General features: G+C 33.2%; 1 protein-coding gene and 1 pseudogene across 1 annotated transcript in view; one reads left to right on the top strand and one right to left on the bottom strand.

Annotated features, from left to right (window-relative positions):
* Adamts6 (ADAM metallopeptidase with thrombospondin type 1 motif 6) overlaps positions 1–27319 on the bottom strand; it is a 293953-nt gene that overhangs the window by 209116 nt on the left and 57518 nt on the right. The window lies entirely within an intron of this gene.
* On the top strand, positions 17384–26235 carry LOC139705816 (eukaryotic translation initiation factor 3 subunit H-like; annotated as a pseudogene).

Raw genomic sequence — 27319 nt, 5'->3', positions numbered from 1 at the left:
TATAATTTATTATTGTACTTTATTTTGGTGCTCAACTGGTCCAAGTTGGCAAGTGGAAACACCTTTGGGTTCCTGTGGCCTTGTTAGATAATCTCATCTTTTTTTTTTGGATCACTGACTTCAACCTTCTCCTAAATCCATCATTTTTCTGTGGAGCCTCTAGGTCTCCCTTTCCTTTGCAAAGTTAAAATGTTTTCAAATCTTAGAATTTAAAAGTCACTTTCCATAGGTTCTGAAACTTTCAGTCAACATTACAAAGCAAATTGTCAGTTTAAAGTTTAAAACTCTAATTTTTAAGATTTTAAATATATTAATATTAATAAACAAACTTACAGTCACCCAAGACATGAAAATCTGTAAATATTAAAATATTATATTTTATATTTCTTTCTAACTTATCTAGAACTTCAAAATATGAGTGATATACTTCAAATATTCTATGCCAACTCTGCCAGGTTTTCTCAACATTTCAAATTGACAATGATTTTCTTTTATTTTTTCCTATTAAAAACATTTTCAAAAAGTATGCACAGTGTATCTCATTTTACAGTCATTTATTTTAAGCCAACTTTGAAAATTAGTTCAGACATGAAAGCCAAAAGGATTATTTAACAAACTATTCCTTCCCTAGAGAACACATAGGTATAAGCTACAAAGATGGTCTTCTTTTGTTTAAAATATTACACTTACTGAATATATGTTCAGTTGACAATTTCTAAGACTGGTTAAAGAAGTTTTCAGAAATTATATGTCAATTCAAACTCCTCTTAAAATATGTACCCCTTAATCTGTTTTAGCTCAGTCTTATCACTGGAATATAATCCTTCTGTGAACATCTTAAATACATTAACTCATGTTTATGTATATACTTGTTATTCAAAAGATAATTGCTTATGACCATAATTTTAACACTGTGACCTATCTCATCACTTCTCCACTGGTTGAATTATCAGCTGAAAACTTATTAATTCCCTAAGACATATTAACACATTTCATTATCTAGGCAGATCTGCACAATTTTTAAAATTTCTCTTACACAAAGACTCACTTTATTTAAAAAAAAAAAAAGTGCCACTGGAAATAACAACAAATATCTTCACTATCTGGCAGAGGACAAATGGTTCTGGAGCTTTAATGCAAGTTGGTGGCAAGGCATTTTTCTTAAAATATGAGGTTTTCAAATTGTGTTAAAGAGCATATCTTTTGAAGTATGACTCCAAGCAAAACTGAGACTTTCTTTCACTATATATGTCAAATAGCCTTTTTCAAAAAGAAATTAATTTTAGACTTAAGAGGATATGAAAAGAATAGTCTTATTATTTTTAGTTAGCCTGTATTTCTTCCTTGTTCATATGTAGCAGGAAAATTGTGTAATTGCAAAAGAAAGGGGAAAGTAAACCATTCTCTATTACAACCCTAAAGAAATCAGGTTAACAGGGAGCAGCAAGAGCTATACTGTGAAGTGCTGGGATTAATCATAATTCATGTAGCAGATAGCTTTGCCAAAAATGGTCACAATAACATGGGTCCAAATACAACGTGATTTTGACACTCCCATCATCAAAAGGTAGGTCTAAATTTTTTCCCCTTAAAGGCTTGTGAAATCAAAGTCTAAGTAAATCCTGCATTAGAGAATAGGTCCAGTTGTTTCTCTTGGGTCACTGTCCTTTGGAGCATTCTTGTAAGCAGGCTGATTGCTCTGAGGTCAGGATGTTTAGAGAAAGCCTAAACTAGCCCACACAGATAAACCACATTAGGAGAAAAACATGCCCAGTCAGCCCCCAGTTCCTGCAGTCCATTGGCATTCCAGCTCCAGCCACAGTACAGTCTAACTGCAATGACATTATAGATCTCACTAGAACTGTCCAGCTGAGCACTTCCCAAATTCCTCACTGAAAGAAACTGAGTGCAAAAATAAAAATTATTATTGTTGTTTTAAGTCACTGGTTTGGGGTGTTTTGTTATAAGACAAAGACAAATGGAACATGGCAGTATTTCAGATAGTGATTTGTGAATAATGAAATGAATTAGAAGAATTAAAGGTGTATAAGTTATATAATTCTTACTCACCTTTCCACAAGAGTGTCTTTCTTCTAATTCTATATAATGATATTGATATTAAAATCCAGAAGCAAAAAATTCATGAAGAATATGTGGTGAAACTAATTTTGTCTACTGAAAAGAATTAGCAGCAGCATTAAATAGAAGAATGCTGTCAATATGTGAGCATATCTACAAAGTTCCAGAGTCTTTGTTTATTACTTGCTTATTCAAAACCAATAATTATATTACACATGCCAAGTTTATCACTCATACAATTAAAAATGTTTTCACATAAATGATTTCATTTGATCTTATAATCCTATGAAGAAGCAGGGCCTGATAAACAGAAAACTGAATTAAAGAAAGGATTGAAGATTAGGGGAGAATAAATTTAATTCAACCAAGTAGAAGATCTTGACCCTGATCTGGGAGTCAAGATCTAAGAATGTGCATGGAATTCAGATGATATATTACACTCTAATTGTCACTGGTCGTGGGATACTCAGTATAGTGTGCCACTCTCCAAGGAACCAAGTGTCAGGTATATATTAAATATTGTGCTCTTAAGTGTTACACTATTTTGCTTTTTAAATACCCTCCTCTGAAAATCTTGTGTTTTCATTATACTCCGAATCATCACCAAAGGCCATTCCAGGGACTAGTCCCAGGAGTCTAATAATTTTTTAAATGTTAAACAAATAGGTGCTATTTCAAAGTCCTCTAAGGTTTGATTTAATGAATGTCAAGCATCTCAAATCTACAGGATTTTTTTTTTTAACATAACGCTACTGGATATCTTCTAAAAAGAAAAGTTAACATATGCACCAAATGTAATTTTCAATGAGTTCCAAGGACAGAAGGACAAAAGAGGTTTGTTGCTATTATTGTTGTTTAGTATACACAAAGCGAATATTATTTATAAGAAAAACAAGCTTTTTAAAACTCTCTTTTAGTGCTTTGCTACTAACCACACCTCCCCAACTATTGGAATAGTTCCATCTCCTTTTAACAACTTCCCATTAAACCTCATGAACCATATCCTGTACTTAATGGGCTGTTAATATTTTAAAGCTTCTGTAGTTCTACTGTAAATCCCTGGTCCCTTTTGCAAAATTGAAAAGATATACCAAAAAATTTTTTTCCCAGTTGATGATACAAAGAAACCCACATAACTTGCCTTTTAACATATGAACAATAAGTTGTACCATTACAATAGACAGAATCATAAGAGTATAGCAGGCATAGAAATTATGACAGCTTTATATCTGAAAACATTAAGTATGGCTGGAAACATGCAGACATTTCGCTGGCTTCAAGCCACATGCTTGTCACATTAGCCCAGCATAGGCCACGATGCACTTGCTTAATCACTAACATCAGTGCTTAAAAATAAATAAATAAAAGTAAGGTAATGTGTCAAGATAATTTAATCTGATTGTTTATTTATCTCACTTTAGGAAATTCATGCAGACAAAAACAATGATTAGGTAAATTAGTTAGTTATCTCAAAGGAAAGCAAACTAGAACTCCAAAAGCATTTTGTACACCTCACATTTTGGGGGAATGTAAATAGCCCAGATCAGATAATTTTTAGTTTCTATCGGTTTTTATGCATGTATACAACCATTTTAATAATTCTTGTCAAGAATTAGAATGGAATAACAGTCTTTATACATATAAAATATTTAATTCCAGAAAAATAATGTTAAGATAAAACTTGACAGGGCTTAAAATGTCTTAACCAGGAGATAAATGTCTTAACCATGAGAAAGAAAACTACACTATCTGATTCAAACAGATATTTCCTACCTGCAGTCTAGTTTTTCCCTGATTATTCCTCACCTACCCCAAACATCCTTGCTGTCAATCACTCCCCTCTTTCCTTTCCCAACCACCAGACACCTCTCTAATAATTAGAGATTTCACAGCATGAAGTGTTCTGTTGCCCATCAGATAAGTAAGTACTCAGAAAATACAGACTTCAATGACTCTGTCTTTAAGAAACACTAAAATATACTTAAAATACTTTCCCTAATGACCTAGATTGTGTTTCTTTGTACAAAAAGCTGAACAGTGGCAGTAGTCAGAATTTTCATCAATCTAATCCTAATTTTTTTTTTGGGGGGGGGGGTACCAGGGATTGAACCCAGGGGCGCTTAACCACTGAGCCACATCTTCAGGCCTCTTTATGTTTTATTTAGAGACAGGGTCTCATTAAGTTGCTCAAGGACTCACTAAGTTGTTGAGGTTGGCTTTAAACTCATGATCCTCCTGCCTCAGCCTCCCAAACCACTGGGATTATAGGCATGCACCACCGCACCCGGCCTAGTCCTAAATTCTTACTCAATAAATTACACCAATTTATCCTCCTTGTCAGCAAGCTGATAAAAAATTTGGTCTCATTTGCAATGTTTTTGTCTCATTTGCATAGTTCCATCACTCTGTATAGTCACCCAGCTTCCACCTAACTCTAAGCCTTTCAACCGCAGTCTTGTTCTTTCCTAGCTCTGTGGCTGTGCCTCTTACAAGCTCAGAAAACAATTTGTTTTGCTCTCTTTGCCACCAAATTGCTAGTTCTTGAGTTTCAGTTTCACGACATACTTCAATGTAAGCTTTCAGATTTAAAGGTACTGCTAGCTATTGATATCCCCACTCACCTTCAATCCCTACAGTTTTTTTTTTTTTTGTTGTTGTTGTTGTTCTATAATCACTCTTGATATTAACTGCAGTTTTTTTTTAATCCCTGGATTGTTTTACTTATTCTTTTACTTTGTCAGGTCTATCCAAGATTTACAACATTTGCTTTTCTTCTTCAAGATAGATATATATATATATATATATATATATATATATATATATATATATATATATATGGAGAGAGAGAGAGAGAGAGAGAGACAGAAACAGAGACACTCTTCAGGGTACCACAAATTTCAGGTGGGAACAGTGTCTAAATTTTATGTGAGTTTCCACAAATTGTGTCTTTCAAATCAGTATATTTTGGGGCTGGGTTTATGGCTCATTGGTAGAGCGTTTGCCTAGCACGTGTGAAGCACTGGGTTCAATCCTCAGCACCACATAAACACAAATAAATAAATAAATAAATAAATAAAGGTATTGAGCCCAACTACCACTAAAAAACATTTTTAAAAATCAGTATATTTGATTTATGTTATCAAATATGAGGGCCTAGAGTTGTTCACAGTATTCACAATATTCCCATTACCTTTTCAATGTCCTTCTATATATATATATATATTTGTCAATGGACCTTTATTTTATTTATTTATATGTGATGCTGAGAATTGAACCCAATGCCTCATACATGTTAGGCAAACACTCTACCACTGAGCTACAACCCCAGCCCAATGCCCTTCTTTTTTAACTGCATTAACTTGGATTCCTAGCAAAATGTCTATGAGATCTTTAGTGATATGCCCCTCTTTAATTTCTGATGTTAGTAATTTGTGTCCTTTTTTTTTTCCTGGTTCTGGGGACTTGGGGGTTGAACCCAGGGGTCCTTTGTTCATATTTTATCTTCCACTCTTTTCCTGCCTTTTGTGGTTTTAACTAAGCATAGTGCAAGATTACAGTTTTTCTCCTTTCTTAGCATATCATTTATACTTCTTTTCCCCCCTATTTTTAGCAGTCCACATAGTGTTTGCCACATATGTTTACAATTAATCTAAGTCCACTTTCAGATAATGCTATCTCACTTCACAGAGATGATGAATTCCTTATAACAATAAAATAACCCTGATTTATTTCTCCTATTTCTTGTATTATTCCTGTCATTCATTTCATACATATAAATATACACACATATATTGCACACATATATAACCAGACATCACTATACACATATGACATATACATAAGCATACATAATCAAATGTTGCTACTATGATTCTAAGCAAACTTATCTGTCAGATCAATTAAGAATAAAAAATAGAAGTTTAAATTTTACCTTCACTTATTCCATTGTCAATTCTCTTCCATTCTTTATACAAGATCCAAGTCTCTAACTTCTATTATTTTACTTCTCCCTAAAGAACTTTCTTTCACATTTGTTGCAAGCTAGGTCTATTCAATTTTTGTCTGAGATCTTTGTTTCCTATTCATTTTTAAAGGATAATTTTATGGGATATAGAATTGTAGGTTAGTGATTTCTTTATATGCATATTTCACACCTTTGGCTTCTTACTTGCATGATTTCCGGAGAGAAGCAAATATAGTTTTGCTCCACTATAGGTTAGGTGTCTTTTTCCTCTGGCTTTTTTCAGGATTTTTTCTTATTCTTTGATTTTCTATAGTTTGGAAATGATATGCCTAGGTATAGCTTTGTGGGGGGTTATTTTTTGTTTTTGTTGTTGTTTGTTTATTTTTGTTTTGTTGGTATTTATTTTGCTTAGTGGTCTTTGTGCTTCCTGGATCTATGGTTTCGTAACCATCATTAATTTGGAGAAATTCTCAGTCATTATTTCAAATCTTCTGTTATTTCAAGTCTTCTGTTCCTTTCTCTCTCATTTCCTTCTGGTATTCCTATTACATGTTATACTTTTTTAAATTGTCTCATAGTTCTTGGATATTTTGTACTCTTTTTCTCCCAATCTTTGCTCTCTTTGCTTTCAGGTTTGGAAGCGTATATTAGTATATCATCAACCTCAGAGATTTTTTCCTCCAGCCACTTCCACTTTATTTATAAGACCATGAAAAGCATTCTTAATTTCTATTACAGTGTTTTTGAGCCCTATTATTCTTTTTTTTTCCCATAGGATTTCCATCTCTTTGTTTTCATTGCTCATCTGCAATTGCATCCTGTTTGCATTTGACATTAGAGCCATTAGCATGTTAATCTGTTGTTTTGAATTCTATCTGAGAATTCCACTGTCTCTGCCATGTCTGGTTCTGATGCTAGTTGTGTCTCTATAACTGGGTTCTTTGCTTTTCAGCATACCTTTTATTTTTTAAAAAAATATATAACTAGGGCTGGGGATGTGGCTCAAGCGGTAGCACGCTCGCCTGGCATGTTCGGGGCCCTGGGTTCGATCCTCAACACCACATAAAAATAAAATAAAGATATTGTGTCCACCTAAAACTAAAAAATCAATATTTTTTTAAAAAAATATATATCTAAATATGATGTACAGGTAAAAGAAATTTCTATAAATAGGCCATTATTAATATGGTAGTAAGGTGAGCGGGGAGAGGAGATGTTCTATGGTCCTGTGATTAGGTCTCAGTCTTTTAATTTGTCTAGCCTGTAGACTGAATTTCACAAGTATTTTTCAGTATTCTCCCCAACCCCTTTAGGTGGAGTAGGATGGTTAAAGTTGGCCAGAGTTGGGTAATTCCCTTCCTCTAGATCAGGTAGGCTTCGATCAAACCCCACCAAGATAAACTTTGGTTAACTAGTTTCTTCTCAGAACAGACCTTCTTAAGAAAAATGGACTGCATTGGCATATTTCAAAATGAATTTTCCCTTCCTCCATTCTCTGATACCTGCTAGAAACATGAGGGAATTTTCTCCAGTGATTAATTGTGAGAACATAGTTAAGCTCACAAAATTGTTGGGAACCCCCTGTGACTGGAACCTCCTAGAGTTTTTAACTCTCAGAGTTGTCCACACAGACTCCAGAAATTTATCAATTACAGGTCAGCTTTTCCTACTCCAGCACTGGTTCTCATGGAGGTTTCTGATCTGGTGTACTGTGATTCTCCACACAATCATCTATCTCTCCAATTTAGGAACGGTGGTCTGCTCTGTGACTCCAATTCTTTTGCAAATCTAAGAAAAGTTGTTGATTTTTCAATTTGTTCAGCTTTTTACTCATTATTAGGATGGCAAATTCCAAACTCCTTATATGCAAAAACTGCAATTCTTTAATTTTTTTAACTTCCCCCTCTCTTTTTCTCCCATCTCACCTATATCCTTCACTCTCTTTACCTTTATCTTCACTATCACTTGTGAAGTTTTCATGATTTAATTTCCAACTTAAGTCATTCTAATACTCTGTACTTTCATTTGACATTATTTCCAAAGGCACTGTCCTCCCTCCATCTCAGCCAACCACTTCCATAGTTCCATCCAAGATTTTGTAATTACTCCTGTTATGCATTTCACTCTCTGACTACTATCTATCTTCCCAGGTTCTTATCATTTTTATATTCATCACTGCCTTCATGTAATTTCTTTCTGCTTTAATCCATAGCCAATTATTAACATCTCCTTTTTTTCATATACCCTTATGTCTTTTACTTTTCTTTCCCTCCAAGGTATTGGCTTGCAAAACTCTTATTCTAGGAAAATCCACCTGTCCTACATCTGCACCCAACCAGGTAAATGTGACTGATGAAAAAACACAGCATACCAACTGATATCATTTAATATTCAACCATTAACTCTAACTAGGCCCTCAGTTATATTCAACAATGATACTATATTTCATTACTCTCATATTTTAATCAATGATTATTTCATACTTCTCTAAAACTTCCTTATTTACTTTCAACTGATGACTGCTCCATAAGAGAATAAAAGCAAGCAGAACAAAACTTCCAGATTCTCCTACATCAAATTTGAATAACTACATTCTGACACACATATTTTTTACTCCCTCCTATTACAATTAATACATTTTCAAGGTTTCCGTTCAAGGACATTGCTTCATATTCAGTACTGAATCCCATCCCTTTCAGCCTTCTCAAGGACATTGTTACTATAGTTTTCCCTTCTTTCCTACACTATAAATTTTTACCTCCTTTTGGTTATTCTTATTATCAGATAATATGTATATTCCCCCATCCTAAAGATCAAAACAAGATGAAATTTTTAAAACTTACATGGGTTCCATGACTCCTTCAGCCTGATTCTCTGATCTGCTTCATAGCAAAACTCACTGAAAAAGTTCTATGTATTCACTGACTCCACTTCGTTTTCTTCCACTTTTTTTCGTGAACCCATTCCAGTATGTTTTTCATCTCACCCCTCTATTAAATACATGATTTCAAGGCCACCAATAGCCTATCTCTTAATATAATTGTAATTTCCGGGGCCTCACCTCATTTTAGTCCAACTATCAGGATCATCTGATATACTTCATCATGCCTCAGAATATCATTCTCTTAGTTCTCCTATCTCACTGGCTTCTTTTTCTCAGTCTCTTTTATTGAGTTTTCCTATCTCTCTAACCTTTAAACACTGAAGCAATCCAGATTAAATCTTTGGAACTCTCCTTTTCTCTACATATACTTCACTTCCTGGGTTATCTCATCTAACTCAATGGCTTTAAATTACATCTGTATATTGATGTCTCACAAATTGTTAATTCCAATGTCATTCTCCTTACTGAAATCCATTTATCCAGTTGGCTATTTAATATTTCTTCTTGGCTATATAATAAGCATCTTAAAATCAGCAAAATTAAAATAAGCTCTTGATCTTCCTTCATAAACCTGCTCTTCAGAGCATATTTTCCTTTGTAAAAAGCAACTCCATTCAAATAATCAGTCTGAAAGTGATATTTTCATTAACCTCTTTCTCCCATACCTCCATGAAATTATGAAAATCTGTTGACTCTACCTTCTAAGTATATATTTAGAATGGAACTATTCACCACCTCCACTGCTGCTACCTTGGCCCAAGTTCCTATTGTGTGTGAGTGGAAATATTCAGTAACTTTTAAGGGGTAATTCTTTTATCCTGGCTCCTCTATAATGTATTATCCATCCAGAAGCCTTTTTTTTTTCTAGCTCAGAGTAAAAAAGACAATCTTTATCATGGTTTCCAATGTCATAAATGACTTGGTCTATGAACCTACATGAACCTATATGATCTTAGCTTTGGTCTTGTTCCCCATCATTTAGCTACTGCCACATTGGTCTATTAATTATTCCTGGAATATGTTTAACTTGCTTCTGATTCCAAACTTTTCCTCTTCCTGTTTCCTTTAATCAGAATGCCTTCCCCCCATATCCACACGGTTTAGTTACTCCATCACTTCAGATTAGTCTCTAACTAAATGCCACCTTTAAGAAATGCCTTCTTGACCATCCTATATGAAATGGCAATTTCCACACTCATATGTAAACACTTTATATGACTACCCAGACTCTATTATTTTCTTGCATTTATCAATACCTACCTTATTTTTATCTTGCTTTTCATCTTTGTCATTTACTAAAACCTAAGTTCTTCAAAAGAGAGTTGGAATTTCATTTGTGCATTGCTGTGCTTCAGCACTTAGAATGCAATTCATAATGAGTGCTCAATAAAAATAAATAATTTCATTCATATAACACATTCTCCCAATTTTAATTCACTATGTAAGATTCTTCACATGAGTTGTAATTAAGAAAATATATTTAACATAGTTTTTCAATATATGCAGTCTAAGTTACTTAAAGGATTTCTTTTCTGTTAAAATCACATACTCTAGAAAGGAAAACACAATACACATTTGTGGTTTCAGAAAATTATAAAACTTATAAAATTATAAAACTTCATTCATCATATTTTTTTCTTAAAAAACTATTTGTGGGGTTGGGGATGTGGCTCATGCAGTAGCACGCTCGCCTGGCATGGGCGCGGCAGCAGCGCTGGGTTCCATCCTCAGCACCACATTAAAAAAATAAATAAAATAAAGATGTTGTGTCCACCGAAAACTAAAAAAATAAATATTAAAAAGTTTTCTCTCTCTCTCTCTCTCTTAAAAAAAAAACCTATTTGTGCTTGAAGGAAAAGAAAATACATAATACTGGCAGGTGAAATGGAGTGAGAAATGGCATAAAAAAGAAGAGTTGGTAGTCCCCAAAACAAACTTGGCCCATGTCACAAACTCTCAAGTCCCAGACTTTGTGGATAATCAACAATGCAATATATGCACCTGTGTTATAAAAATAACATCTCTTCCTATATAGATTATTTTGATATATAAAATCAATCACATTATACTCACAGTGTATACTGAGCTATTTGAATAAATTATGTATAGAAGTTACAACTAATAGTTGTTAACTTTCCTTCTCTGTTGAGAAGTAAAAATTATATATATGGCCGGGCGTGGTGGCACCTACCTATAATCCCAACAGCTTGGGAGGCTGAGACAGGAGGATCGTAAATTCAAAACCAGCCTCAGCAAAAGCGAGGTGCTAAGCAACTCAGTGAGACCCAGTCTCTAAATAAAATATAAAATAGGGCTGGGGATATGGCTCAGTGGGCCGAGTGCGCCTGAGTTCATTCCTGGTACTCCCCCAAATACATATATGATGCACGATATGGAATTTTGATGTAAGTATATATTGTAGAATGGCTAAATCAAGCTATTTAACATATATATTACCTCACATACTTATTTTTCTGTGAAAAGACAACTTAATATTCACCCTCTTAGCAGTTTTAAGTACATAACATATTGTTATTAACTGCATTTACCATGATGTACAATAGATCTTTTGAGCTTATTTCTCCCATCCAACTCAAATTTTGTGTCCTTTCACTGTTTCCAAATCTCTATCCCCCAAGCTCTAGCAACCAATATTTCACTCTCTTTTTAAAGTTTGACTTAATTCGTCTCTAGGATATCATTTAGACAACTTCTTTTTCAACTCTTATGGTCCTTATGTAAGTGAAATCATGTGGATTTGTCTTTCTGTGATGGCTTATTTCACTTAGCATAAATGTCAAACACTGTGTTGTCACAAATGACAAGATTTCTTTCCTTTCTTAAGGGTGAACAGTATTTCATTATGTGTATATGCTATTTTTTAATCGATTCATTTGTCAATGAACTCTTAGGTTAATTCCACATGCTACAATGAATATGGGAATTCTGACATCTCTTCAACATACTGATTTCACATTTTTTTTGGATAAATATCCAGTACTGGAATTGCTGGATCCTATAACAGTACTATTTTTAATTGTTTCTAAGGAACTACTACATAGTTTTCCATAATGGCTATACAGCTTCCTTTTCCTTATTTTTGAATAAGAAGTTTCCAATTAGAAGGGAAGTGTTTAAAACCCCGATTTCTATAAGTGACTCTAATCTAATAGAATCCTATTCTTTTTCAACAGCATTTTCTTCCTATACCAGCTGTTTCTCATCTTATGATGTCAATCTTTCCTGTAAGCTAGCTGGTCCTGCTAGTTTTCAAATTGAACTTTAAGTGACTAGGAGAGTTTAGCAGGTCATCACAAGGTAAGAAAACAATAAGATAAATATGATGCATTTTGGTGCTGAATCAATTTTGTTTAAAAAAATAGAGGTATAATGGAAAAGGAAAAGATAGAAAAATAACCAGTAATTAAAAATATTTATATTAAAATAAATGTGAATGTAAGATTGTCACAAGCTAAACTTCTAGATTCCTCTGTAGTTCATATTACTGTGCTCTTAAGTATGAGGAATGAGAGAACTTAAGATGCCTTACTATGTATCCCATTAAGTCTTTTACTAAGACAATCAGTCCCACAAAGGTGAAAATATTAACAATATCTATCACTTGTAGAGTATTAACTTAAGCCAGAATTATTCTAAAAAAAATGTACACGAATTACTTAATTCTCAAAAGCACTCATTGAGGAAAGTACATTATTATTATAATCTTTATTTTATAGGTGAAAAATTTTAAGCACAAAGAAAAAATAAAATTACCTATACCATACCATTAGGAAGGTAATAAAAGAAGAAAAATCTTTACTGTAATAAATGCTTAATATATGATATTTTGGGAAGAATATAGAATTAAAATAAAATGGAAACTTTTAGAATCAGAAAAAATTAAATTGTAACAGTGGAAAGACAAACATTAATGAAGTCTCAGCTGTTCATAAAGGTAGTTCTTGGATAAATGGATTAGAATTATAGATTCATATATAAGTACTTCTGTGTGAAAACACACACACACAAGCATAAATACACTGACACATGTACACATATACAATGAGTGCATATGTGCATATATACACAGTATTTGACCAAATACACGTGATTTAATATCACAAAACAATGCCCTAGAAATAATTTTAAAGAAGTAATTTTATTATGCTTATCTTGACTAGGTATTGCAAAGTATTTACACATTATACATTTATAAGCACACACACCAATAATATGTTCCTACACAAGCAAATTTGGAAAAGAAGGTGTTTTGTATATATCTGCTTTAGCAAAAAGGTTATGGGTGATTCATATTGAAGATACAATATATAATGCTTTGTTATAAGAAAATTTTGGTCAAAAACAAAAACATTGCTATGAAAAATATAGATTTTATATCATGGAACAACTAAAAACAAAATAAATGCTGAAATTCAATTAATATGATTGAAAATAAATAATTTAAATAATTGAAAATCATATCTTTAATTCAAAACAACACTGATAACAGTGCTTTTATGAAAATATAACTGTTTTTTAAAATATCTTTTTAGTTGTAGATGAACACAATATCTTTATTTTATTTATTTATTTTTATGTCATGCTGAGGTTCAAACTTAGTGCCTCATGCATGTGAGGCAAATACTCTACCACTGAGACATAACCCCAGCCCCAAACATATAGCTTTTTACAATTGTCTTATGTGTACCACGGTACTCTTTACAACTTTATTTCATGAATATCAAGTTTTAGTAAAATATAACTTCCTTAGTAGTTCTTTAATAAACAGCAGTAACCTCCATATCAAAAGTTAATGTTCATGGAACTGCATTTGCTTATCTATAGCACCAAAAGAAGAACTTCTCTTTTGATCAATTTCTAGCCTCTTAGAATGACCTTAAAGACCTAGCAACAGGCATCCATATCTTAAAGAATCACTGGCTAAAACTATAGGCAAGCTCAGCTGGACATTTTCTCACAAGACAATAGTTTTTCAAAAGGAACTCTGTGGTAAGCCTATATTTTTCTAAATCTCTTTCCACTTTTGAGAAAGTAAATAAATGAAAGCTTGGCATGATACCCATACAAGATTGCAAGCCTTAACATAAACTGTCAATCACAGCTTTTCCCAGGCAATTTTCTTTAGTAGGATAATGCATTACTCAGGTTTTACAGAATATTTCCAATAACAAGCACAACAGGAATTTTTAAGTAAACTTTGTTCAATATTATCTATCAGCATCTAACTGTAAAAGAAGTTTAATATTTAAAATAAGATAAAATATAAACAATATTATTAATAACTCCTAATTGTCCAGTTAAATTACATAAATGCAGAATTTTCTACTATCCCCCCAAAATGTTTTTATCTACTATCTGCCATTTCTAATCTCATAAAAAACTGAATTTATATTTTGATACCATAATGTTAAAGCTATTTTACAATAAAACTATATCTTATTTTTACACAAGAACAATTAAATTAATGATAATAAAGGGCTGATAAAATACATAGTCTGTATGTTCACAGTTGTCATAAAAGACTGCTATTCTATTGGTGTTTTAGACTGTTTATTTCCTGTCTAAACAAATACAATTACAATTTCCTTTTGCCTCTACCAGACCAGAAGTCTATTATTATAATTCATTCATATGATAAATGTTAAATGCTAAAGATGGTTTCAGAACACAATTCCCCAAGATATGTGACTTGCATACTGAGAATGTTAAACTTAAGGAATTTGAGAAATGGCTGATATAGGAAGGACTTATTGATCACCTCCTTCTCTTCAGAAACAAGTCGGAAGACCCTGAAGTGCCATATACCTGAGGAAAAGAGCATCCTTTTCTCTAAAGATGAAGGGATAAGGAATACTGAGAGGAATCTGAGTGAACAGACCCTGCTAACCTTCCCCGCACCCCACCCTTAACTCATACCCTTTGTCCCATTACATTTTTCCACAACTTTCTTCTTCATCAGACCTAATGTAAAAACTGTCAAGTTTAGCCATTTCTTCGAATTTGTATTTTCTAATAAAGACACATGTAACATAAAAATTACATTAAATAAATCTATATCCTTTTCTTCTGTTAATCTGTCTTTTTTAGTTTAATTTTTAGACTCAGCCAGGACTCTAAAAAGGTCAAAAGAAGGTTTTTCCTGCACGACAATGAACTATGAAAAATAAGCCAAACTATGAGCTTTTCTTTAGGGATAAAATTCATTTATGAACTTTTCTTTAGGGATAAAATTCATTTATATAATACTAGATGGAAAGGTGTTGCAAAAAGAATATAAAGTCATATAGAAGTTAAGATTACTCTTGGTTTCTTAAGGGTGATTTGAGTTGGATCAAAAAGGATAGATAGAATTTTGTGATGTTTCAGAATAGGCAAAAAATAGCTCAAGTATAAGATTATTTTAAGTAAAGCAAAAATTGTGAAAATGTGTTTTTTACAATAAAGTATCCTTCATCCCTATCTTACCTCATATCAAAAATCAACTGAAGATGGATCAAAGATCTAAATGTAAGAGCTAAAACTATTATTTATTTATTTATTTATTTATTTGGTGGGGGGTGGGTACTGGGAATTGAACTCGGGCACTCAACCACTCAGCCACATCCCCAGCCCTTTTTTGTATTTTATTTAGAAATAGGGTCTCACTGAGTTTCTTAGCACCTCACTTTTGCTGAGGCTAGAACTGAATGTGCGATTCTCCTGCCTCAGCCTCACGAGCCTCTGGGATTACAGACATGCGCCACTGTGACCAGCCAAAAAACTATTTTTTTTAAATCCTACAAAAAACATATAATTAAAAAAGCCTTGTATTAAGCAATAATTTCTTAGATATGGCATTAAAAGCACAAAAGAAAAATTAGACAAACTGGAATCCATTGAAAATAAAAAATATTTGTGCTTCAAAATACACTAATGAGAAAATCAAAAGAAAAATAGAATTGGAAAAATATTTGCAAATCATGTATTTGATAAGAGCATAGGCTACAGAATTTTAAACAACTAGTATAAATTAAGAAACAATAAAGACAAATAACCCAATTAAAAAATGATGAAAGATGTGAATAGATATTTCTCCAAAGAACACAAACAATTATCAATAAGCATATGAAAAGATGATCAAAATAATCCATCATTAGGGAAAATGGAAACAAAAATAAGATAAAGGTTGGGGCTGTGGCTCAGTGAGAGAGCACTTGCCTAGCATGAGTGAGGCACCAGGTGCAATTTTAGCTCCGCATATAAATAAGCAAAATAAAGGTCCATTGACAACTAAAAAATATTTTTTTAAAAAAGTAAGATACCACTTCACACCCACTAGCATGGTTATAATAAAAAAGATGATAACATTGGGCTGGGGTTTTGGCTCAGCAGTAGAGTGCTTGTCTAGCACATGCAAGGCACTGGGTTCAATCCTCAACACTACATAAAAATAAATAAAATAAAGGCATTGTGTCCAACTACAATTAAAAAAATATTTTTTAAAAAAAGATGATAACAAGTATCAATGAGGATGCGGAGAAATTGGAGCCCTAAAACACTGCTGATAGGAACATAAAACAGTGCAGTCACTTTGGAAAATAAATCAAGAGTTCTTCAAAAAGTATCAATGACCCCACAATTCCATTCTTTGGAATATACCCAAGAGAATTAAAAGGGTGTCAACCCAAAAACTTATAGTTGAATATAAATAACAGCAATGTTCATAACAGCCAAAATGGGGAAACAACTTAAAAGTCCATCAAGTGAAATGTATAACTAAAATGTAATATATTCATACAATGGAATATTATTCAGCCATAAAAATGAATGAAGTGTTGCTTCACGCTCATGAAGTTCATGGATGATCTTTGAAAAAATTATAAGAAATAGATAGGACCAAAATTATAAGAAATAGATAGGACCAAAAGTCATATTGTGTGGTTCTCTTTATATGAAATATCCAGAATAAACAAATCTATAGAACAAAAAATGTGGATTAGTGGTTAACTAAGTGCAGGGGGAAGAAAGAATGAGCTGATGATGGAAATGTTCAAACATTAGCCATCCTGATGGTTAATTTTATGTGGCAACTTGTCTAGATTAAGGAATAGCTTTAGAGAACTGGTGTGGGATTATTTCTGCGTATGTCTGTGAGGATGTTTCCAGAGTCAGTGGATCTAAGCAGGTAAATCTGCTCTCAATGCCAGCAGGAACTACCCAATCAGAGGGAGTCTCAAAGGAATATTGATTTCCTCTCTCTCCTGGTGCTAGGATCAGGTTCCCTGGATCTGAGGCCTTTGGACTTGGCCTGGGCCAGGCTGCTCATATCCCAGTTCGAGCTTGCCCTGGGATTTCTCATCTTCCTCAAAGTCTGAGCTAATTCTCCTAATAAATTCCCTCTCATATATCTCCTACTGCCTTTGTCTTTCTGGAGAATCCTGACTAATTCAATGGTGATGGTTGCACATCTTTGTGAATATACTAAGGCCATTTTGAGAGGTAAATTTTACATGATATATGAATTATATCTCAATTTAAAAAAAAGAAAAGAAAGAAAAAAGGAATGCCTTTGGAGAGAAATATAATTTATTAGATGTAATGGGGAGTTAAGTTAGAAAGGGAGACTAGAGACAGATGGTAAAGTAATTTTTAATTCTAGCCTAAAGTTTAACCATTATTTAAAAAGCAAAAGGGTGCTACAGAAGACAATAATAATAAGGAGGCACAGCTATTGGAAGAAAAAGTAAATAAGCTATTTTAAATCTTCCTCTAAGTATCAATTAAATCGGTTGATTTGCTGGACAAAGAATAAAATTCTGTTTAGGTTCCCCAATTAATAGAGTAATAAAGTAACATAATTTGGATAAACTCCCCTTAATACATTAATTGGTAACTTCTTTAATATTAAAAAATAATTATCCTACTCCCTTTTAATATATCTGTAATTTGGCATTTTAAATTTAAATCTTTGAAAACCTCAGCTGAAAATCAATAAGAATTAGAAGCAAGGGCTTGCATAAACTCTTCTTTAAGATAAAATATTTCTCTTGGGCATTTTTAATTCAAATAAAACTAATCCTAAGTTTACATTAGGAAAAAAATCATTAAAGAATGAATAAAAAGACAACACTAATGCACTAGAGGTTATGTATCTTTTTGGATGCTACCTACCCAATTTTAATCACAAAATATTGAAGGTAAATTATTAATATAATCTTACCTACTACTTAGATTCTAATAGCTGACACTTAAAATAGAATTTAAAAGCCCATTGGGGCTGAGGTTGTAACTCAGTGGTGGAGCGTTTGCTTCCCACATGTGAAGCGTTTGCTTCCCACATGTGAAGCACTGGGTTTGATCCTCAATACCACATAAAAATAAATAAATAAAATAAAGGTATTGTGCTCATCTACAACAACAACAACAAAAAGAATGTAAAAGCCTATTATTCAGAATCCTTTCACGTTTTACATATACGAAGCAATACCAATAATAAACAAATCTATATTGACCGTTCATCTTAATTTGTTTTTTCGTAAATAACAAAATTTTTAAAAGCAGCATCCTTTATAAGAAATCAGTAGTTGACCAGCAGTGAGCTCATCACAGGGTTCAGCTGAAACAATATACAACTAAAGAGGCCAAAGTTGTTTTTCAGGCAGTGACCACTTTTTCTTTTCTTTTTAAAGCATAGCTTACTTTGATTTCCCCCTTCATCACTACTTCTCTTCTCCTAAGTGTAATCAAGCAAGGAAAATTCCACTTTGAAGCACAGATCATGAAAAGAGAATAAATCAAAGCTTTCCTCTGAAAGCTTCTGTTCCCCGAAGATCTACTATAGAACTCCTGAACTAGGCAATTAAGTGGGCAGTTTCAGTTGGAAAATCAAGTTCTTAAAGACTTAAGTGTACTCAACCTCATTCACTTATGAACCAAATGTATTATTTGTGAGCTGGGAATTTTAAAAACTATCTTATCATACTGACTGTAGATTCTGGAAAATAGGTGAATAAAGTTAACAAAATCTCTTGTTCTTAGGATAACAAAGTTCTGAAAATGCAAATGAATGATATACATATCATTAATGGATTGTACATTGAACGTTGGGGGGTAGGGAGGTTATTTCCTCTATTGCTGCATTTCAGATTAGACCTCTGAGAACATTTTCACAAATGATCCTATTACAATATATTTTGAAACACAGTAATCAAATAAATATTAAAGTTGCATCTTTAAGCCACAAAATGGTACATTCATGCACAAGAACCTCAAGTAAGTTCTATAGGGAAAAACAGTTAACTTATTTCAATGAATTTATCAATAGTTTCACTGACTATTTATCCTGACTTTTCAACTATACTGTCTTTTTTTCATTATTCCTTTTTTTAACCTTTATTTATTTATTTTTATGTCATGCTGAGGATCAAAACTAGTGCTTCACATGTGCTAGGCAAGTACTTTGCCACTGAGCTGTGAGCCCATCCACTTAACTATATATATTGTCTTGACCAATGGATTCTACATCTATTTCTAGGACTTAATACTGATTATATCTCAGTATCAGCCCATAGCATTTTGTCTTTTCCCTTAATTCCTTTGGAAGTCTGTCCACTCCTTTGGTTTTAACTCTTTCCCTGCTGATATACATTTACTTTTTTTTTTGGTATTGGTAATTGAGCCCAGGATGCTTTACCACTGAGCTACATTCCCAGTCCTTTTCTTTTTTTATATTGAGACAGGGTCTCACTAACTTGCTTAGGGCTCCATAAATTGCAGAGGCTGGACTCTTAACTCGTGATCCTCCTCCCTCAGCCTCCAAGTCCCTGGAATTATAGGTATGTACCAATACCGGGCTAACCACATTTACTTTTTATATGCTAGATTGGCATTTACTTATTGTATGCTAGACTGTATTTTCTCTTACCTAATGTATCTTTGTATCCTAAATGTTCTTCTATTTCTCTCACATTCTAAAGTCAATAAACTCAATTATTCCATACTTATGAATGCAAAACTCATTCTCATCCCACAAGTTGAAATTTGATATAAACTACTCTTTGGTTTTCACACAGAACAGATGTGTCTTTGTGATATGTCTATTTAATAACATATATTTCCCAATCTACAATTCTACAATATAGTATTTGTCTCCTAACTGGTCTTTCTATCCCTAATCCGATTTAGCCATTATTAGGTATATAGTCTCAAAACATTATTATCTAATTATTAAGAAAAAAAAGACCCTGAACTTAAAATAAGGCATACTTCCTAAATTAGTCCAATTAGTGATTCTAGATTAATCCACTTTTTATTTTATATAGGGGAACTCAGTCACAAGAAGAAAATGAAAGTGGAAGTAAAATGTTACAGTATTAAAATGGAATAAACTATTTTAAAAGCAAGAGGAAAGTTGACAAGAGGAACAGGAAGAATTCAGAGAAAACAGAACCTATAAAAAAGAAACTAGATATAATTTTAAAGCAAAAATTTAGTGAATAGGTTAAATAACAGATTAATTACAGTAAAAGAGAATTATAATTTATAGATTATATAGGGAAAAGGATTAAGAGAACTGAAAACTAAATGAAAAGTTTAAACAGATGTTAAAAGAGACCCAGGAGAAATATTTGAGAAGACATATTTGCAAATCTAATGGCTGTGAAATATCCATCACTAGTGAACAATATAAATCCAAAGATACATAAGGTACATCTTAAAGAAGATAAAGAGTTAAATATAAGTAAGATACTTGAAGTCCTTCCAAAACCATAAAAATTCACAAATGTAAACAGAACAAACACTACAGCTGAAAGACAGAAGTTGTGAAAAAGGTTAAAGAACTATGCCCCAGCTATTTTCTATTTATAGAGGTAGATCTACAATAAATAATAAGAAAGGGTTAGATAATCCCAGTGACTCAGGAGGCTGAAACAGGAGAATTGCAAAATTCAAACAAAGGCAGCCCCAGCAATTTAGCGAGGTACTAAGCAACTTAGTGAGACCCTATTTAGAATAAAAAGTAAAAAGGGTTAGGGATGTGGCTTAGTAGTTAAGCACCCCTAGGTTCAATCCCTGGTATCAAAAAAAAAAAAGAAAGAGTTAGAAAAAATACACCAGGAAAATACCACCTAAAAGAAAACCAGACTATAAAATTAAAAAGCATTATTATAGAGTCATTATATTATGTGAAAAGGCTCAGTGCACTAGGAATAGATGATAATTCCAAACTAGTATGTATGCACTTATTCATTTATTGGGGTACTGGGGATTGAACTCAGGGGCACTCAATCACTGAGCCAACCCTATTTTGTATTTTATTTAGAGACAGGGTCTCACTGAGTTGCTTAGTGTCTCACTTTTGCTAAGGCAGGCTTTCAACTGATGATCCTCCTGCCTCAGCCTCCCAAGCCCCTGGGATTACAGGCAAGCACCACTGTTCCCAGCCCAAACTAGTATTTAAATAGTTAAAAGGAACTTCATAAGGGAACAATTGACAGAGCAACAGAAAGGAGTAAATTGACAAATCCAAATCAACATGTCACATTTCAGTAAAAATAGAGTCAAACAAATATAATTAACAAATTCAATTCAATGAACATAAATATTACACTACATATAAAAATTGGAAGAATATACATGATTCTCAAACACACAAAATTGATGACACCCTAGGCTAAATAGCAAACCTCAACAAATTTCTAAAAGTCAATACCATCATACAGACCACCTTCTCTGACTACAAGCAAAATTAGTAACAAGGTAAACAAACAAACAAAAAAAAACCCTCATTATGTTTACAATTTTGAAATTCACTTTAAAATAACTCCAGATACAAGATATGACTAAAATTGAAAATAATCAGAAATAGACAATACCCAAAATACTACGTATCAAAACTTACATTGTTCTGTGGCAAATGTGGTGATACTCGGGGAGTGGCATAGGAAAGAATGTGAGTGAGCTAGGCATTCAATTAAAAGTATGAGAAATATGGAAGCAAAATGAAGAATGAGACTAAGGAAAATAATAACGATAAGGAGAGAGATCAGTAAAATACATAACCAAGATTTTAAATAGGCAGGATAAACAAAGTCAAAACCATGGACTTAAAAACATAAAAGATAAACACCATCAAAAAAAATAATCAAAGTTTCAACAGTAAAAGTACAGATCATCAATATTAGAAATAAAAAAGGAGATGCAGAGCTAGGGTTGTGGCTCAGTGCGCTTGCCTAGCATGTGTGAGGCTCTGGGTTCAATCCTCAGCACCACATAAAAAATTTAATTAATTAATTAAAAAAAGAGATGTAACTATGGATGGCTTAAAGATTAAAAAGATAAGAATATAAAGCTTATTTTTAAAACTTTATGCCAATCCAGGTGCCCTGATGTACATCTATAACCCCAGTGGCTCAGGAAGTTGAGGCAAGAAGATTACAAGTTCAAAGCCAGCCTCAGGAACTTAGTGAGGTCCTGAGCAACTCACCAAGACTCTGTCTCTAAATAAAATATTAAAAATGGACCAGGGGCTGTGGCACAGTGGTTAAGTGCCCTGGGGTTCAATCCCTGGTACCAAAATAAAACAAAAATCTTAATGTCAACAGATTTGAAAACTTTCCAATTTCCTAGAAAAAAATACAATTTTACTAAAACTGAAATAAAAAGAAATAGAGTAGCTCTGTAACTATTGAAATTGAATTAGTACTTTAAAATTTTCCCACAGAAGAAAATATATTAGCTTTCATATACACAAATAAATTCTGGAAGAATACACAAAGGCTAGTAATAGATAGGGCAAAGGGGAAAAAAAGGAGGAAGGGGAAGGCAGGAGGAAGAGGGGTAGGAAAGATGGTAGAATGTGATGGTCATCATTACCCTAAATACATGTAAGAAGACACAAAGGATGTGACTCTAATTTGTGTACAACCAGAGATATGAAAAAGTATGTAATACAAATTGTAATGCATTCTGTTGTCATATATAACAAATCAAAATTTTTAAATTAATTAATTAATTAACTAATTTAAAAAATGTGACTAAAAAAAACCAGTAGATATCCCAATGCCCACATTTTCTTGGTAACATTTTCTTTGCTTCCTTCTAGCCCTAAAATTCCTTTTTTAAAAAATATATTTTTAAGTTGTTATTAGACACATGCCTTCATTTTAATTATTTTTATTTGGTGCTGAGGATCGAACCCAGTGCCTTGCACAAGCTAAGTAAGTACTCTATCTCTGAGCTACAACCTCAGCCCCTAAAATTAGTTTTAATTTTGTGTAAAATGTAATTTGTGGATTACTTCTCCTTCATAAGCAATCTTTATTGCCACTTTTCTATTTTAAAACTTTTTGTATATATGAGTACCAAACTCCAAAGTCTCAGGGACTTGAAATAATACATGGAGGGTACTGGTTGACTGTGGCTGTGCTCTAGGCTACAGTCCTGCTCCATGTGCCTTCCCATTAGGGTACTGAGGCTGCAGAAGTCATTATGTGAAGTACTTCACTCATATGCCTTTCAAAGGCCACAGTGTTCGAACTTCTGCCTATGTGAATTTTCCTCAATATTCCATTGTTCAAAGCAAGTTATAGGCCAAATTCAAAATAAAGGGAGCCTACTCACAAATACTATTTTACTAGTCTCAGAATATACCATTAAAGAGCATTTCAACAACATGAATGCTATCTAGAGGTAAAGAGAAGTTAAAAGTTTTGACTTATAGAATAATGTAAAAGAAAATAAGTAAAAGAATAATGACTCACACAACACAGATGTGCCTACTAAAATATGTACCTGCCATATAATTCAATTATGGACTATTTAATTGTAATTAGTTATCTGTTATACTTAATTAGTACACATTTATATTTCACATTAATTTTACTTCTATATTGAAACCCTCCCCCCATTTGCTTAAAGATCCAGAAATTTAATAGCTTCTTTCTATTGGTACTAAAAGAAATTTTAATTATCAGTCACTGTTTAAACATGGTCATGCAAGCTATTTGAATGACTCTAATATTATAATTAGCCAAAACACACATTCCTAGTCATTCATTCAAAATACAGATATAATCTGCATAGGGTCATTCATCCATCATACATGTATTCATACATACTCATAGTTCCTACATTCATTCAAACATTTACTTTCAGAAGTATCAGGCTTTTCTGGATAAAGCATGGTCATTGTCTTCAAGAAAATTTTAGTCTAAAATAGGATAATTTTTAATTGTTCATAGGAAAACTTGGACCCCAAAATAAAATCTTATCATTGTTAGCAATAAAAAATAATAAACTACTTCCACTACAGTTGCCAAATTTTAACTCTTGTCAATCCTGGAATTATATATTCTGTAATTATCTTCAAAGGGAGGTCAGTATATTTAAGATAACCATAGCACATGAAAATGCTACTTCAAAACATTAGCAACTTGTCATGGTTATATAGCTATACTGGATAGCAACATAATTGAATACATTACCCATTTTATTTTTATCTTATCACTTCACTTCCTGTCAATCTAAGAAGCTGAACCAATCACTTCACTTCCTGTCAATCTAAGAAGTTGAACCAATCACTCTCTTTATCCCGGGACTGAATCAATTTTATATATGGTGTAGGATTCACTAAGACATTCCATCAGACAACTATTACGGTTTCCTCTATAAATGCAGCAATCTCAGAAACTAGAACTGATTACAACAATAGCAAACATAACAAGCTCACAAAAAGCACAGGAACAACAGTGGTAAAAGGAGAGCTTACAGAAAGTACAAAAATATATTTGGTTGAGAAGACAAAATAACCAAATTCAGCTAACTGCAGGTATGGATTAAAATGTCAGTATGACTCAAAACAACAATTGAACATTCTCCCCTTTTATTTAAAATTATATGTGTGGGGGCACACAAAGAGGTAAATTTTTGTTAAAAATTTAAATTTTGAAGGTAAATTTTAAAAAACAGCATCTAAAAATTATAATCACAAATAATTCAGCAAAGAAAAAAATATTTTTTTTTTCTGTCTGGAAAGATGGTGTCTAACAAAGAAAGCCCCAGCTCTATCACAATCTCTTCTACTTCCACCATTGGTGTGGTAGAGTAAGGCCAAGGTAAAGGTGGCCTTGGACATATGGCTGTGAAGTGAGTGCAGATAGGTGGCTTGGTAGTATTAAAGATAATCAAACATGCCAGATGTGGTGGTGCACACCTGTAATCCCAGTGGCTCAGGAGGCTGAGGCAGGGGGATCATGAGTTCAGTACCAGCATTAGCAAAAGCAAGGTGCTAAGCAACTCAGTGAGACCTTGTCTCTAAATCAAATACAAAAAAGGGATGGGGCTCAGTGGTTGAGTGCCCCTGAGTTCAATCTCTGGTACCTTCCAACCCCCAAAAAAGATAATTAAACACTGTCAATAAGAAAGATAAGGAACAGAAGTTGTTCAAGGAGTTCTTCTGTGCCTGGGTATAGATCAGCCTGAAATTACCAACTGCTTTCCTTGCCCTCAATATAGAGAATGATGCTGACACTGATGAAGACCAATATCAGATGAAAATGATGCAAGCTTTTCCCATGTAAACACTGATTATCTCTCTGTGGGCTAATGCCAGCACACATACCATGGCTCCTTCATCACCTGGGTGCTTCTAGATTCTCAAATTGAGTCACCAACATGCTGTAGAAGAAGCTGTTGTTCTCCTTTACAATACCACAAAAACTGCCAAAGGGTCTCTCTCTCACTAAAGGTAAACTGACTCCTAAACTGATGGAAGTTTTGGCAATGAAGAATTTTCCACCTGAAATACTTTTAAAAAGGAAGATAGCATCCTTTGAGCACATGTTTGAAGAAGTGCCAATTTTAACAAAAAATTTATATCTGATCAGTGTCCTAATTTGGGAGCTTGAGAAGTTTGTTGTAGCAGATAAATAGGAATTGCTCAGCCTTGCTAGCAGCAAACATTTGGGGAAGAATTACAATTGCTAAAGGACAAAGGAAATGAAATAAGTCAAGACATAGTTAAATATAATATGCACACAAGGAATGCTAGCAAACAGTAGCAACAGAAACATCAATATCACCAAGGTCACCAGCCAGAGAATATGTAGCACCAGAGACAGGAGAAACCAGCTCCCCCAAAGTCCTGTCCAAACTCTTCAAGCCATCCAGGCCTCTTCCATGATGGATTTGATTCTCACTGCAGACCAAATTAACACTTACAACCAGAACATCTAAGAACTCACTGCCCAAAATAGGCAAACTCTTCATGGCTCATGCAAGATTACAGGAAAGAAAAGGTAAATTATAGGAAAGGAGTTAGAGTGGACTCTTGAGGTCATACCAGGTCAACTCCTGGAAGAAATATATTTGGAGATTAAAAAACACAGAGGATCTTTTTAATGTCACTGCCTTTTATGACTGTAATGTATTTCCAGCCAATATTAAAATAAAATATTGACTTTTTGTTCATTTGGTTTAAAAAAAAAAAGGAATTTATATCCCCTTGTTTTAAGAAATCATTTGTGGGGGTGAAGTAATACCAACAGGCTCACTTCCAAAAGTAAAAATCATTACTTAAGTAGATTCAATTCCTGCCTCTGTTCCCACTAGAAAGGTTCACTAAGCACATACTAAGAAGTGTTACTATTTTTAGTCATTTTCATTTAATCAACAGAGTCATAAATATAATCATTATATTTTTACAACACTATTAAAAAGTAAAAGTACCTACATGCCAAAGGAACTCAAGGAGTACTTATCTACCTGCTAAGTACTAAAATTAGAGTACTCAATTTATATTCTACACACAAGTTGGGCAGATAATATGTTTCCTTTTTCTTTCTATCTGCAAATCATTTAAACTTTTTTTCTTACATATTTGAATTTTCCTGGGGATCCAGGAAAGTACCTTGGAAAATGGCAAACCTATTGACTTCCCAGAGAGGAGAGTTTACCTGGGTGAAATCCAAAAGACATGTCTGCTCTATATTAAGCAATCCTTGTGTAAAATTAGGAAATCAAACTTTTCTTCCTAACTCAACTATGGATCCGAGGAAAGATAACTGAAGAAACAGTTAACTTGAGGAAATGAGGAATTCCCTTTGGGAGGAATAGGATCAGTGAGAAAAGAGAAAGCAAAAATAAACAAACAAAAACCCTGAGATTTAAAATAAGTTTATTATTAATGAGAGTCAGTATATACTACCCCAAAAAATAATGTTTAGGCACACTGAATATTTTAAATTGAAGGAAATTTAGAAAAGAGCAAAAAGATGATCTCTCTGACCTTCTCCCACTTTCCTCTCCCCTGAAACAGGCCATAGAAATTAGAAAAAATTCCCCTTGTCCTTCTCTCCTGAAGCATGCCACAAACCCTAACTAACCTTGCCCCT

The sequence above is a fragment of the Marmota flaviventris genome, chromosome 5, assembly GCF_047511675.1.
Source record: "Marmota flaviventris isolate mMarFla1 chromosome 5, mMarFla1.hap1, whole genome shotgun sequence".
Classification (NCBI taxonomy): Eukaryota; Metazoa; Chordata; class Mammalia; order Rodentia; family Sciuridae; genus Marmota; species Marmota flaviventris.
Note: the sequence above shows the minus strand (reverse complement) of the source record. Positions and strands in the feature narration are given on the sequence as shown.